Source organism: Tyto alba, unplaced genomic scaffold (genome assembly GCF_018691265.1).
Source record: "Tyto alba isolate M040663 unplaced genomic scaffold, T.alba_DEE_v4.0 Super-Scaffold_1000006, whole genome shotgun sequence".
NCBI lineage: Eukaryota > Metazoa > Chordata > Aves > Strigiformes > Tytonidae > Tyto > Tyto alba.
The window spans coordinates 8,561,677-8,575,381 of record NW_024881272.1 but is presented as its reverse complement, the minus strand read 5'-3'; positions in this window follow the sequence as shown (position 1 = coordinate 8,575,381).

Below are 13,705 nucleotides of genomic sequence, written 5' to 3'. Positions count from 1 at the left end.
ACTGTTGCACCTTCACCCTTTGCAAAGGAGACCACCGTCTCTTCGAGCCATGAGTGGGGGACCCTTGTGAGATGCAGAACTGGCTGGCCCAGCACCTCCCACTGCGTCTCAAGCAGCAGTTACCCCTGATGCGGCTGACTGGCTCAGCTCCCTGGTGTGGCTACAGCTCCCCTGCACTGGGATGCTAACTAAGGGAAGATTATCCAACCCAGAGCCAGCAGTTTCTCAGGTAAAGGCCGGAGGCTGCCCTGCCCCAGGTCACCACGCCGGGCTGGGCACGCGTGCCCCGGGGAGGCTGTGAGCTCCAGCTGGGGGGGTGCCTTCACAGCCTGTAGCCAAACCTGCTCCAAATGAACGAACCCTCTGCAGTTCTGGGTGGGACTACGTGGGAAGTGAGCCCTCTCAGGCAGCTGAATGAAAGACGATTAAGGCAGCGAGTGTGTTTATATTAATATAAACTTAATCCACTAACCACATCAATCAAAGCTGCAAGTGATGCTTTTCCCCTGGAGTGCCTCGCTATTCCTGCGCCTCTTCCTACATTGCTGCAGGAAAAGAAGCTTTGCCAGGCGTACACAGCAGCTGCCCTCCCACGTCTGGACCCGCTTTATCTGTGCAGGCCAGCCACCGCCCTAATTTCCAACCCTATTAACGAGCAATACTGTAGATTGCTATGAGGGACCTGTGGCCGTGCCAGGTATGGCAGAAGGCCTCACTTCTGAGTTTGGGCACCAGTATAGTCGGGTTGTGAAGTCTTACAAGGCAGGGCAATTTAGAGATCTCTCTGTGCAGTCCTGGTCACTTATCACACTTATACTGAATTATGCTCCACTTACACAACCTCTAAGGTTGCTACTCCAGTGAGGCAAAGCCAGCTCTTATGCTAATTTGGCTATTTGTTAGTCTAATAACTCTTACTTGCATTTATTGTTCAGCTTAATATTGTCAACACTCCTTAATTTTGGTGTAAGAGTGCTTTTACTGTGAATTATAACAGTAGAGGTTAATTTGCAGAAAAACAACTTTCCAACAGGCCCATATCCATGGAGTTCATAGCTGGAGAGATTTGTATGTCATCACACCTGACCTCATGCACAATGCAAGCTGGTTATCCAGTTTCTGCTGCACCAGGTCTTGTATTTTGACTTGGCCATATCTACCAGTTTATTCATCATGGAGCTTGTCTGTGTTTCCACATCACTTGCGAGCCCTGATGAACATCTCAAGACCGTGTCTCTCCGTGTCCCATGACCACAGGTCCACACTGCCTTACCTCCCAGGTATGCTGGGCAGCAGGAGACGGTACAGAGCAGGCAGCATACAGGACACGAGCTCGGAGAGTTTAACTCTGAATCAAAGCACTGGGTCATTTGAGCCAGTTCAGAACAAGGGTTAAGGATTTTAAGGGTCCTTGTTTGGAAATATGTGTTGGTTGACTGTGTCATAAATCTCTCCACTTATCCCACTGGAGCTGGATGAATAATTGAAGAGAGGTTTGTGGCTAATTGATTTGCTGATCAGTGGAAAGAAATCATGAATAATTTATTTGACTAATATTATTCAACCATCCTTAAAGCTGGTCAGTTACTGAAAATAATTAGTTGCAAACACTCCATTTTTCAGCCAGTGGCTTTGTCCATTTGCAAACGCCTCTCACGCTTGTCACCCTCCACCGTGGACCCCTGTGGGTTTCTCCTGGGCTTGGTGCAGAGGCTACTCTTCAAAACAGTCTGAGCACTTCACCATGGCTTTTCTGCTCCCTCCGTTACTTCATGTGCCAGAGCTCTTTTCTGCTTCACCTCCACATTGCAAAGCTTCCCCTTCCTCTCCGTGTCCTTACAAGTACAGGTCCTCTGGGTTGCACCAAGCTTTCAAAGTTGAATTCAGCAAACATCCTCCATGCAGGATCAAGGCATTTAGCAGCTTTGCTAAAGGGTAGAAGGGGAAAATGCAAGTGCGTATGTGCGTGACACCATCTGCTCCTGGCTCTTTTCAAGTGGCAGCTTTGCTATGTTGGTTTAGTCCCATAAAGATACCTGTGCAGCCAACCTTCAGGGTGGAGATGCTGCCCCGTTCCTGCACAGCTGGGCCAGCCAAGGGACGGAGCAGAGGGCTGGGGCGAGCACAACGGAGGAGGAATATCCCACAACGGCTTCCAGACACACCAGGGCAAAGCCAGGCTCCAATTCCGTTTTTCAGTTTAAACCTTTAAGCAGGCCACACAAGCCTGTTATTTTTCCTGGATCAGTATGACTCCCGGTCCTCCCTTTGCAGGCATTCCTTGCAGCACCCAGGGCAGTAAGCCGCCAAGACCTGCACAGCCACCTCTCCTGGGTTCCAAAAAACAGAGGTAAAAAAGAGACTTCTGTGTTTCACTGGGATTGCTATTTATTTTCCAGTTCTTGCATGTTAAGATTTCTGAGAAAACAAACAATCTCTGGAGGCTGGTTGATGTTATTTGCCTTCTAGCAGAAATCCTATCAGATTCTCCTGCGGTTCACAGATCCGGCAGGGGCAGCTCCCCTCCTTTCTCCTTTTCCACCCCAAGCAACACACAGGCACCCTCCCTATTGAATTAACATCATCTTTCCCTTGCAGCATCGTCTCTGAGAGTCTTCTGGGCTCACAGGCAGTTGCAAATTTGCTCTCTCCGTGGCTGTGGATACCGAGCAGCAGGATCCAAGAGCTGCCTGGCATGTGTGTGCTCCTGTGCCAGGCTACTCTCATTTGGGAATGAGAATATTCTCTTCCAGTTGAACCTGAGGCAATTCAGAAACCCCTACAGAAGTCCTACTATGTTTAAGTTTGATGGAAATAGGACCCTTGTCTGAGCAGACGAGCTTGCAGTCCCCGCTCGGGTGCAAAGAGCTCCCTCCCTGTGGGAACCCCATGAGTTCGTGCCGGCATCCGCAAGCCTTGAGCAGGTTAGGGGAGTGATTTTGTGGAGAGCTCAGAGGATGCCCAGCCTTGAGCAGGGCCGGTGAACGCCCCTGAACGTGAGCTGGCGCCGCTGCTGGCGCCTCGGAGGGCGGCTGCTGCTGCCGTCTGCGCCCACCTGCTCTGCAGGAAGTTCACAGCCCGGGACCAGGGGCTTAATTTAATTTTACAATGTTTGCAGCCAGCATCAAGAGTTTCATTATGTCTTTCCTTTTCTTGATGGCTCTCAGCAAAGCCACGTCTGCTCTGCGCTGTGCGATGCTCAGCCCTGCCTGCGAGAAAGTGGACTTGTTACACAGCAGGGAAGTGGGGGATGGAGGCTGCAGATCCAAGGGTTTGCAGTTGAAGTCCCTGCTTTGTGTGCTTACCTCTGGCCGCTGGTTGCTGATGCCAGGCTGGGAATTCGCGCGTGGTCCTTAGAGCCCAGAGAGAGGGGATGTGCACAGTCCTCTGGGTCTGGGACCCCAGCTCCCCCGGTGCCTCGGAGCATCCCCCCACGCTGTGTGCAGCCCACAAGGGTCAGGGTGCAGCCCGGGATGGCAGCTCTTCGAGGCCACTCACAGCTGGTGCTGGGGGACCAGCCAGCACCCCTTTTCCTTCTCTCTCTCTCACAGCTGTCGTCCCCTGGGAGTTTGCATGCTGCCAGGGACAGCTAACCCTGGCTGCTGGGGAGCCAGGGCTGCCAGGGCTGCTCTGCCACCTGAATTTACGGTGCTTTAATGTATTCCTCCCTTCCCCTTGCAGCAGATTCTCCATGTAAATCAGCGCCGCAGATGAGCCGTGCTGCTCTACATCAGCCAGGACTTTTGGCCCTGAAAGACTTTGTTGTGGCCTCCGATAAATGCCATGAGGCATTAGCCCAGGATGAGCTGCCTGCCAGCCCACCCCACGCACCCCGAGAGGCTCCTGAGGCCTGTGCCAGGGTCAGGGGAGCCAGGATGGTCCTGAGAGCAATGGAGAAGGGATGTCTGGCATGTGCGCATCCCTTTGCTGGAGAGGGAAAAGGGGAGTGAGAGAGATGTTCTGGATATCCACCCTACCTTGATGCCTTTATCTTTGCAACCAGCTTTGGAGAGAGCCTGCCTGGAAGCAACGGCAGGCAGCGATGCACGGATATTTTTCACCTTCAGATTTGCTGCTGTGCTTGTGTAGGTGGAGGATGGGCTTAATGGTCCAGGCTTAGCAGAAAGAAAGGGGAAAGTTTGCTCAAGACAACCTAATTGATCTTAATGAGGCAGGAAGGGCTTTGTGCTGCAAACACCAGTGTTTGTTTTGTGGGTTTAATGCAATTTCTGGCTAGGTTTGATTACTCTGGGGAAGTCCTCTGGCCTAATAAACAAAGCCATAGGGAATTAGCACTCATAATTTCAGATGCTGCTCTCAGCCCCAAAAAAGCACAGCTTTCCAGGGTGGAAACAGAACTGGGCAGGCGGTGGGAAGGAGGTAATTGCCAATGAATTCAGTTAGTCCCCAAATACCAGCCCATTTGGGATGCTCTGGTGGGTGGGCAGCGGCCAGGGCTGGGTGCCCAGGGGGAGGGCACACCGGGCAGTGTCCTTGAGTAGGTGACGCCAAGCACACGTGGGCACCCAGGGGCAGCTGATGCTCCCAAAGATCAGGAAATTGTCTGTGGAAAACCTTGGGGATTTTTTCCCCCAGTTGATAATGATGAGAGCAGCTGTTTTCAGGGAGGAAATTCTTTTTCAAACCCTGGATGTTTGGATTGTGACTTTCCTAGAAAATGGTGTAATTCCCGCTTCCCTCTAAACTGAAAAATGGGAGCACAATGTGGTTTTGTGCTTGTTCTTTATTGGTACCTCCCTAAATGGAAGGGGGAAAAATGACTCTGAATCTCACATCTGCTGCTGAAAAAGTGGTCCTCTGGAGAGCAATGTTTCACCGAGAGGTTTCTTCACGCCTGTTAGCAGCTGCCTGTCCCCGCAGGCTGCCTGGGGCACATCCGTGTCCAAACCTGCGGCAAGCGAGGGCTGGGGCGAGCTGGCTGAGCACCTTGATGCATGTTGCTCCCGCAGCCATGTCTGAGAAATGCCCCCGCGATGCCCAGACCTGGCACGCCTCGGGAAAACAAGTGCAGGGATGGTGCCCAGCTCCTGCTGCCGTGCCCGGCGCCGCTTGCTACACCCTCGCTGGGCACCTTCCCGCTCGTCCCCCCCCGGGCACCTCTCGGCACGGTGCCTCCTGCCGCTCTTGGTGCCAGGGGAAGGCAGGCGCTGCTCTCAGAGGGACGCCAGACATTTGAGTCAAGTGATGCTTTCTTGTGGCAAGGGGAGGAGTTGGTGAAAACACAGCAGTTTCTTAGCGCTTTCCTTCTAGACAGGCAAAACGTGGAGACAAATCACCACAAGCTCTACTTGCTTCCATCAGTAGGAGTGAAAAGAAAATGCTCATTTGTCTTTCCCCCCCACCCCGCCCCCACCTTTCTTTCTTCTTTTTTTCCCCTTTGCAAACAAAACTCACTAAAAAGAGTCTCCCTCCCTGAAATTCCTCCCCCCCACCTCCAAATCCACCCCTGTGGATATGGCGCTCGGCCGGTACACCTCTCTGCACAGCTGTGGAGACAGGACAAAGCCACCTCCCCATTGTCCCCAGCCCGTCCTCACCACTGGGCCACCCGCCGGAGACATGCCAGCACCCCAGGGACAGGCAGAGCCATGGTGGCAAGGGCTGAGCAGCGCCGAGGGGCTGAGTCACGGGGAAGCCATGTCTCTGCATCCCGGGGAACGTCATGGGAAGAGCAGAGAGGGAGATAAAGATTATTTATAGCTGCGAGAGCAATTACACGGAGCTGGTGTAGAGGAGCTGGCAGGCTGCCGGCTGTGCGGGAACGATCACCCCTGGGAGGTGATGGGACAGGGGTCCGGGGGGGCAAGACTGTTCCTGCCAGGGCCAGGGCATGCCTGAGCGTTGGGCTGGCTGCTCTCCATAGCAAAACCAGGAATAGTTACTGTCTGCCTCTGCCTTTTCCACATCAGGGGTTACAGTCCCCAGCTCCCCATCGCTCGGCTTCCTTTAGAGCCTGAAAAATCCCCTTTGCTGTTTTCTTGCCCCCTCGGACCTGGGATTTTGTTCTGCTCATTGCTTTTGCTTCCCAAGATCAATTTTCTGCGTTTCATATTGATTGCTGCCTATTTTCCCATTCTGGATGTTGGTGGATTTTGCTTTTTATTACTAATTGTTCTTCTTGCTCCTCTGCTGGGGGAAATACTTCCCACTTCATTTTTAACTGATGTTAAGGATGCTAAACAATATTTACTAGAGATAAATATTTTTAAATAAGTGGCTCTGGACAGGTTTCTGGTGACTGCTTCAGCTTTCAGCTCTTGCCAGAGGCTGGGAATACCCTGAAATACTCTCTTGTACCCAAACCCGTCGGGGCTGAGACGAGGCCACCGTCTCCCTGTGCAATAAATGGTTGGAGACCAAACAACTGCATAGGGAATGCTTAGCTGGAGACCTTGCAGGCAAGACAACAGCTCCCTGCAGAAGCCCGGGCAGCTGCAAAGTTGGGTTATATTGAATTTCAAATGCCTGGAAGGTTCCTGTTTGATTTCTGGGAGGATTTCAGACTGAGAGCTAATAGGGGTACAGTTGAGGTACATCTAAGGTTCTCTGCAAACAGTGTACAGGCTTTTCAGGAGAAGCTGGGGTGGTGCTCATTTCTTTAGTCAGGAGGAGAGGTCCCAGGTGGGAGGAAGACCAGGGGCAGGGGGGGCTGCACAGCCCGTGAGGACTCCAGCACCAGGCAGGGCAGTGGGCAGGCAGGCAGCAGCATGGCCCCAGGAGGACGAACCACTCAGAAATGGCTTTGGAGGCAACTGATGGCCTTTCGATGCATTTTGGAGAGAGACAAATGATTCAGGCCGAGAGCTGCAGAGGAGCAATTTGGATAACAAGAACTTCTGTCTGATGAGATAGATCTGTCAGTGGAGGTTTATTAATCCGAAACCCTGGCTGAAGTTGTCAAGTCAGTCATGGACAGGAGCTGCTGGCCTTGCTCATTGTCCTACGAGTCAGCTGGCTTGGCAAGATGAAGGCACGAGAAGGCTCTGCACATCATCCCTCCTTCCCCTTGGTTGTTTTTTTTTTTTTTTTTTCCCCTGGCGTTGGAAAACTTAAAAAAAAAAAAAAAAAAAAGGTTGGGAAATCTCACCAAAGTCTCCATTAAAAGGCTGCAAGCTCAAGCTTCAAAAATTAGGCAAGGCTAGTTTTATGGTAGTCGGTTTGACCTTCATTCTGCCCCCATTTACATTACGATGCAGTGTTTAGTTAAATGATCACTTACTCCTTTCTCCTGGGGCTTTTCTCTCATTCCAGTGCACATGGAGTAAAATTAAAGTTGCACAGGAACCACAAATCTGGCCTTTCCCAACATTCAAGTACTTAACTTGCCGCCCGAACAATGTTTTTTTAACAGAGCTTTTTGTCTGTAGTATCTTAAATAATTTGATATCAGTTCCATTCCCAGGGAATTCATCGGATAATTAGCTCTTGATTATAAGTGAGCAGCATATAGCATCATTACCTTGCCTCCCTTAATGCAAGGCTTTGCATGTTGCCATGGTATGGCTTTTCTGTTAAAGCAGACTGGTCGGTAAATGCCCCAAGAGGTTCTCTTGATTCACATGCTGCCAACCAGACTTCTATATTAAAAACCCATTTCAAGTTCCCCAGAAAAATGTGTGCATTAGAAAAGTTAAATTGTACTAATTCTTTCTTGAATGTCCCAAGGATAAACAAGGCCAGGATGCTGCTCTCTGTTCCCATAGACTGCTCCGTACTAATGCACGCTAATTTTCCTGGGGAGCTGGAGATAACTCTGCCAAGCGGTGCCCTTACAAATAGGTTACTGGAGCTTTGTGCAGGGAAAATGGGTTTATTTTCTGCAGAGGGGATGGCAAATTTGCATCTCAATGAATACTTTTTCCTTGAAGGAATATTCCATTGTAGGATTAATAAATTCTTCTCGTGGGTAAACTGCTCTGACCATCTCACCTGTGGAATGTGCGTCCCCCAACCTTTGCAGCCTCATCACAAAGGTGCTGACAGGGAAACCCTGGCCTGGCCAAAGCCTGCTATTAAAAGGCAAGGAGTGAAGACAAGCCAACCACCCATGCTCTGTGGGCTGGGTTCATTGCCCAAGTGGATGGGCTGGAGATGACGGGTACAATGGGCAAGGCTGCCTGGAATCTACCTGAGGCTGAAAATGCCACAGCAGCTGGAGCCGAGGAGGTGCCATGGGGAGGGGGGTCGTGAATTTTAGCTGCACGGGAAGGCACGGCTCTGGAGAGGAGCAGGTAATCACAGCGGTGATGAACTGCATGAATCATTTAGAGGGATGTAATCTTGTACCATATGTTATGTGTCAGTACGTAGAGAACGTGTCACATCCATTAGGATAATAATTTCACAGTTCATCTTCTTTTTTGGCAAAAAAAAAAAAAAAAAAAAAAAACAAAAAAACACAAACCAAAAAAAAATCAACAACCCAAACCATTCTCTAGACTCAGCAGCACTTGCAGGGCAGAGATAGGCTGTGTTCCTGCGGCAGAGAGACTGGGTACCAAGGGCAGGCTCCCAGGGAGGTGTCAGGCTGTGTTGAAGGAGGGGAGAGGGAAACGGCTGGGTGGGAAGGGAGATGGGGGTAGGAAATACTGCTTCAGTAGGCCAAGATGGCTAAATAAAACATGAGCTTTTGTGTGGGCATCTGCAAGGAGGTCAGGACAGATGCCAAGCCCTGGGTGATAGGAAAGCCAAAGGCTTTTGCACACTCACATCTTCCTCCTTGCCAGCCAGGATTGCTCCAGCCTCTGAATGTTGTTAAGCCTTCCCTGTGAGATTGAAAGCTCCCCTGCTGCTGGAGATGCCCTCCTTGCCAGGGCTCTGCAGCCGCCGCCGGTGCCCCTGCCCCTCTGCAGCTCCCTGGGGGGCTGTGCCGGGGAGCAGGAGCAGGACGGGGGGCACGGGGTGAGCGGCTGCCATCCCCAAAGGACCCCACGCATGGCCGGGTGGCGTGGGGGCTGGCAGCCACGCAGGCAGCAGCTGAACTGCCCTCCCAAGGTGCGCTGGGTGCCGCGGCTCCGGCCAGGAATTAGTTTTCATTAGCAGTTTTCCAGGCTTTTAGGCAGCCAAGCAGCCATGCCTGAAAGACTCTGGGGTGAGCTGTCATTACTGCACAAAGGTAGCTAAGCTTCCAAATCCTATTAGTGGAGAGGGAAGAGATGCTGTGAATGGCCTGAGGCAAGACAGCATCCAGCTGTGACAGCCAGGGAAGGGCAGTGTCACCTTCCCCCACACCTCGACTTACCCCACACCAGTAAGGGTGATGGTTTTTTCTCCCCCAGGCCAACTGACCTTGTGCAGCCTGCATCCTTCCAAAACTACCTGACCTCTGCGGTACCCACCATCCCTGCTGGGGACTGCCCATACCTCCCACCCCTGCCACTGTCCCCCTAGGCTCCTCTGCCCGCTCCCCCCCTGTGAGTTCATTTATACATGGAGGAGCTAAAGTCCAGCCCCCCGGCTCCCCCGTCAAGCGAAGCCGTGGTTCTCCTGCTGACTTACATTGGCTTGGCAGTTAAAGGTTACTGTGCAAATTAACTATATTTAGCCTTCTAGGTTTTTGTAAGACACTTGATTCAAGCATTACATGACATTTCGATTTTAAAAAATAGCACTGCCTACCATCAATAAAATGTAAGTCAAGAGGCATAAAAATTGCCCAGGCTGGGAATTGCCATCAGCAGGGAGTCGTCACCCACGCCCTCCGGCGGGCAGTGCCCAGGAGATGCCCTGAGGGCCCCCCTGGGCCCTCACACACACACACACACACACACACACACACACACGGAGAGCTCCTGTGCACAGCCCCTCCTGTCTTATGCTGCCCGTGTTGTGCTGCCTGTCCTGCTGCAGGAGCCTCTTGCTTGTCTTTGTGCAAGTCCTGCTAACAGTACTTGCCGAGTTACTTCCAATTGCACGGCTCTAATTTATCCTCCCTACTCCTCCTCCTCTCCAGTGGCATAAGCCCATAAGGCTTTTAAAAGCACATCGGCATTGAGACACCTTCAAAGAGACATGTCCCCTGCAGCGAGCGGGCACTGGCACCTCCTCTTTCCAAAAGTGTCAGTAAGAGATGCTGAATCCCTTCCAAAATCAGAAGCCCCACGGGGGAGAGCTGTGCATGAGTGATGCCAGACGGTGCTGGAGAGCAGGATGGGTTTGGTTGTGGGTGCCTGCAGCCCCAAAGGTGGTCTGCTGTCCCCAAAACCGGGAGCACTTGGAGGGAAACAGCATCGCCCCGAGCCGGGGATTTCTCTGCTCAGATCACAAGCCACCGCCCTCTGCACTCCAGCATTGATTTTTTTGTTCCAAAGGGCTGAAAAGAGTCACACAAGGGAATGGTGGGCTGACTTTTCTTTCCAAGCAATTTTTATCCTTCTCTGATTGCTTGGAGTGTTCCTTGGACATTCTAGTCATAAACTGCCAAAATAAGCTAATGGTGCTTGCCATTTCTCTATCCCTCTTAATGGCAGAACATTGCAAAGGATGTAACAAGCCACCCCCATGCAACATGGAGGAGCAGTGGCTGTCCTGCATCTCTAGCTCCCAAACTTGGGGTACTGGGAAATTTTTAATTCAAAAGACATTCCAACAGGAATTTTAAGAAGAAAATGCCATCACCCAAAAGGGAACGTGGCTGTGGCTGGAGCTGTGGAGTGAGGACCAGCAGGTAGTTGCCAAGGAAATGCACGCTTGTTGGAGATGTGTGGGGCTCCCTTTCAGGTCCAGGTCCCAGACCAGAATTTTGGGGAGTGGACACCAACCTCGCACCACCCAGAGCCCTTTTACTTTGTATTTCCCACCCTGACAGCACAGTCAGGGTGGAGAGCAGGGGATGGCAAGAGCACAGCCAGCTCCAGCAAGCTTTCTGAGGCTTTCCGTGTGTTATATTCTCCAGCAAGTGATTTTCACCCCCCAGCAAGTTCGATGGAGCACGGTATGTAGCAAAGAATTACAATAAAATTGAATTATTCTGGCCTGAGAAATTTTTCTCCCCACCATTTGTCAAGCTTTCTACATCTCATTTGAAAGCAAAGAAAAATCACCTAGCGATCCATCAGAAAGGGGAAAAACTAAAAAACCTCCACAGCAGGTATGTTGAATGGCACAGCACCCAAGCAGCCCCTGGGGTGTTCAGGATGTCTACTGGGCTGCTGAGCCCCCCCAGCCCATCCCCCTGGTGTCATGGCCCTCCAACCCCAGTGCCAGGTGATTTCTGACAAAATAATCTGCAGCAAAATAGCTGATGTATAACGTCAGTCAGGCCAGGTTTATTTTGCCCCCATGGGGACTAGAAGTGGGGTGGTATTGCAGAGGTCATGCTCTCCTGAGCCCTCTCACGCCATACAGTGTGCTGGGGAAGACTCACCTGCAAAGATGAATTTCGTATTGATTTCTATAGCTGGATGCCTGGTCTAATGCAATTCTTTATTAGGGAGCTGAGCAGCACACGATGACAGAAAACTGCAAGGAGGGCTTGAAGTACAGAAGGGCTTTCTGAAAATCTAGGAGAAACTAATTTTGGCACAGATCTGGTAGAAATAACTTGGATTTTGTTAGCAATATGGAGAATTGAAACAAATCACTGCCCTCCCCTCCCCCGCCAAAAAAAAAAAAATTTTGAATTGGTCAAACTCTGTGAACTTGGTATGAAATGGAATTTAGTTTGCTTTTTTTTACATTTTTTTCACACAGAAAAGTCTTGGGGAAAAAAAAAAAAATTAGTTGAAGGTTTGCTAAAGTACATAGAGATTTATTTAATTCATAAGGCAGAAATATAAATTTTGACTCTAACTAGGTATTTGACCACCCGATGCCATCCCCAGACTGCTCCATCAGACCAAAGCGGACAGCATTCAAAAGAAAGACACCTCTGAATGCCATCCATCTGTCCTTCTGCCTTTGCCATCTGCACCGCTGGGCTGTGTCACACCTACACTCACACCCTGAAAAACCCAATGTCAGCCTTAGGGAAGCCCAGATCCCACCGCGCATCCTCCCTCCGGGCCATCACACCCAAAAATGAAGGAGACAAGAGGCTGGGATGCACCCAGTGCCTCCCTCCTGCTCGGGAAATATGGGGACTGTGGGTGCTTTGGGGTGTGGCGGGGGGATGCTCTGGACCCCAGACCTTGGTCTGTGCCTGAGCCCCCTCCGGAGCGTCCTGCCCGGCTTTGTCCTGCCCCTTCGCAGGTCCTCATCAGGGCAGTGCCCAGCGAGCACCCTGGGCAGTGGGTGCACCCACTCCTCCCACAGCCCCCGCCAGTTTGCACGATGCGTAAGGGCATTTTTTTGCCTACTGGTACTGGGGTTTGTTAAAGTATAAAGGAAAAGCCACCGAGAAGGAGGAAGACACTCTAAAAGGGACAAACGGGGACATGGGGGGCTTTGTAAAGTACGTGTTTCTTTCTTCTGAAGTGAGATTATACCCAAAATCACATCTTCCTCCAGAAGATTTTGATGAAATACTGGGGTTTTTTTGGATTAAATGACTGTGTCAAGAGGTGTCCAGCCAACTCTATTTGGCTTTACCACATCTATTTTATCTGTGAATACTACTTCTCTCAACAGACCAAGGACTTCCTTTCTATTCTCTTCTTCTTTTTTTATTTTTTTTTTTTTTTGTCCTAGAAAAGAAAAGGTCAAACTCGTAGAGTTTGTTTGAACTTCATAGAAGAAGCTGTATGGGACTTGGCATATGTCACCGGGGTGGAGGAAGCAGCGAGATGTGGCTCAGTGGCTGGATGGCTGGAAGGGCCGGGGAACAGGGCGACTCAGCCCAAAAGGCAGCTCAGAGAGGAGCAGTGAGGGGGGACCAAGGTGACTCCAGCAGCGCTGGGTCCCCTCACCATTCCCTCTTGCCACGTGGCTTGGCCAGCATCTCTGTGTCCCCCCCCCCCCCCCCCCCATTAGATGCCATCATTAGTGCTGCTGATTTAGGGGCAGATAACGAGCCAGGTGCTTGCTCAGTCCCATCAATCGCAGTTCTCAATGGCTTCTCCAAAAACTGGGGACCTCCCGCCCGCCAGCCCCCCCGCACCCCCAGCCCGGTGGCTTCACGGCTGCTCATGGCCCGTGGGGGACCCCTGTGGCAGACGTAGCACCCCACCAGCTACCTAAGGGCAGCCCCCTAAAACACAGGCAGAAGGAGCAGAATACCAGAAACACCAGAAATCTCAATCCTTGCCTTGCAAAAAGTTGACTTTGCGTCTGAAGGGTTTCCTCCCTGCCCCTCGAGCGCCCGGTGCCACCCGCAGTACTGCTCATCTCCCTTTGAGCCCAGGCTGCGTGCATGGTGCCAGCTGGCAGGACTGCCTCTGACAGCCCGAACCTGTCATTGAACTCCGGAAGGTATCACTGTAGATATTAAAGGAAAAAAAAAAAAGGGCTGTCCTTTTTTTTAAAAATAAAAAAAATTAAAAGTCAGTGCTTTTTCCTTTGTTCTGTATAATGTTGATCTTGAAAATTGCTTTTTCGGAGAAGTGCTTTGCCCCAGCTCAGCAATGGTACGCAGAGCCAGGCACCACCCTGTTTTTTCTGGGTGCAAAGCTGGGCAACTTATCCAATCTTTGGTCTTTTTCTTCTCTGACAATTTTGAAGAGTAGGAATGACCTGACATAGTTATTTTGTGTCAGTGTCAACACAGCATAGCACTTCTTCAGACATTTTGGTGGCTCAGAAATACCAA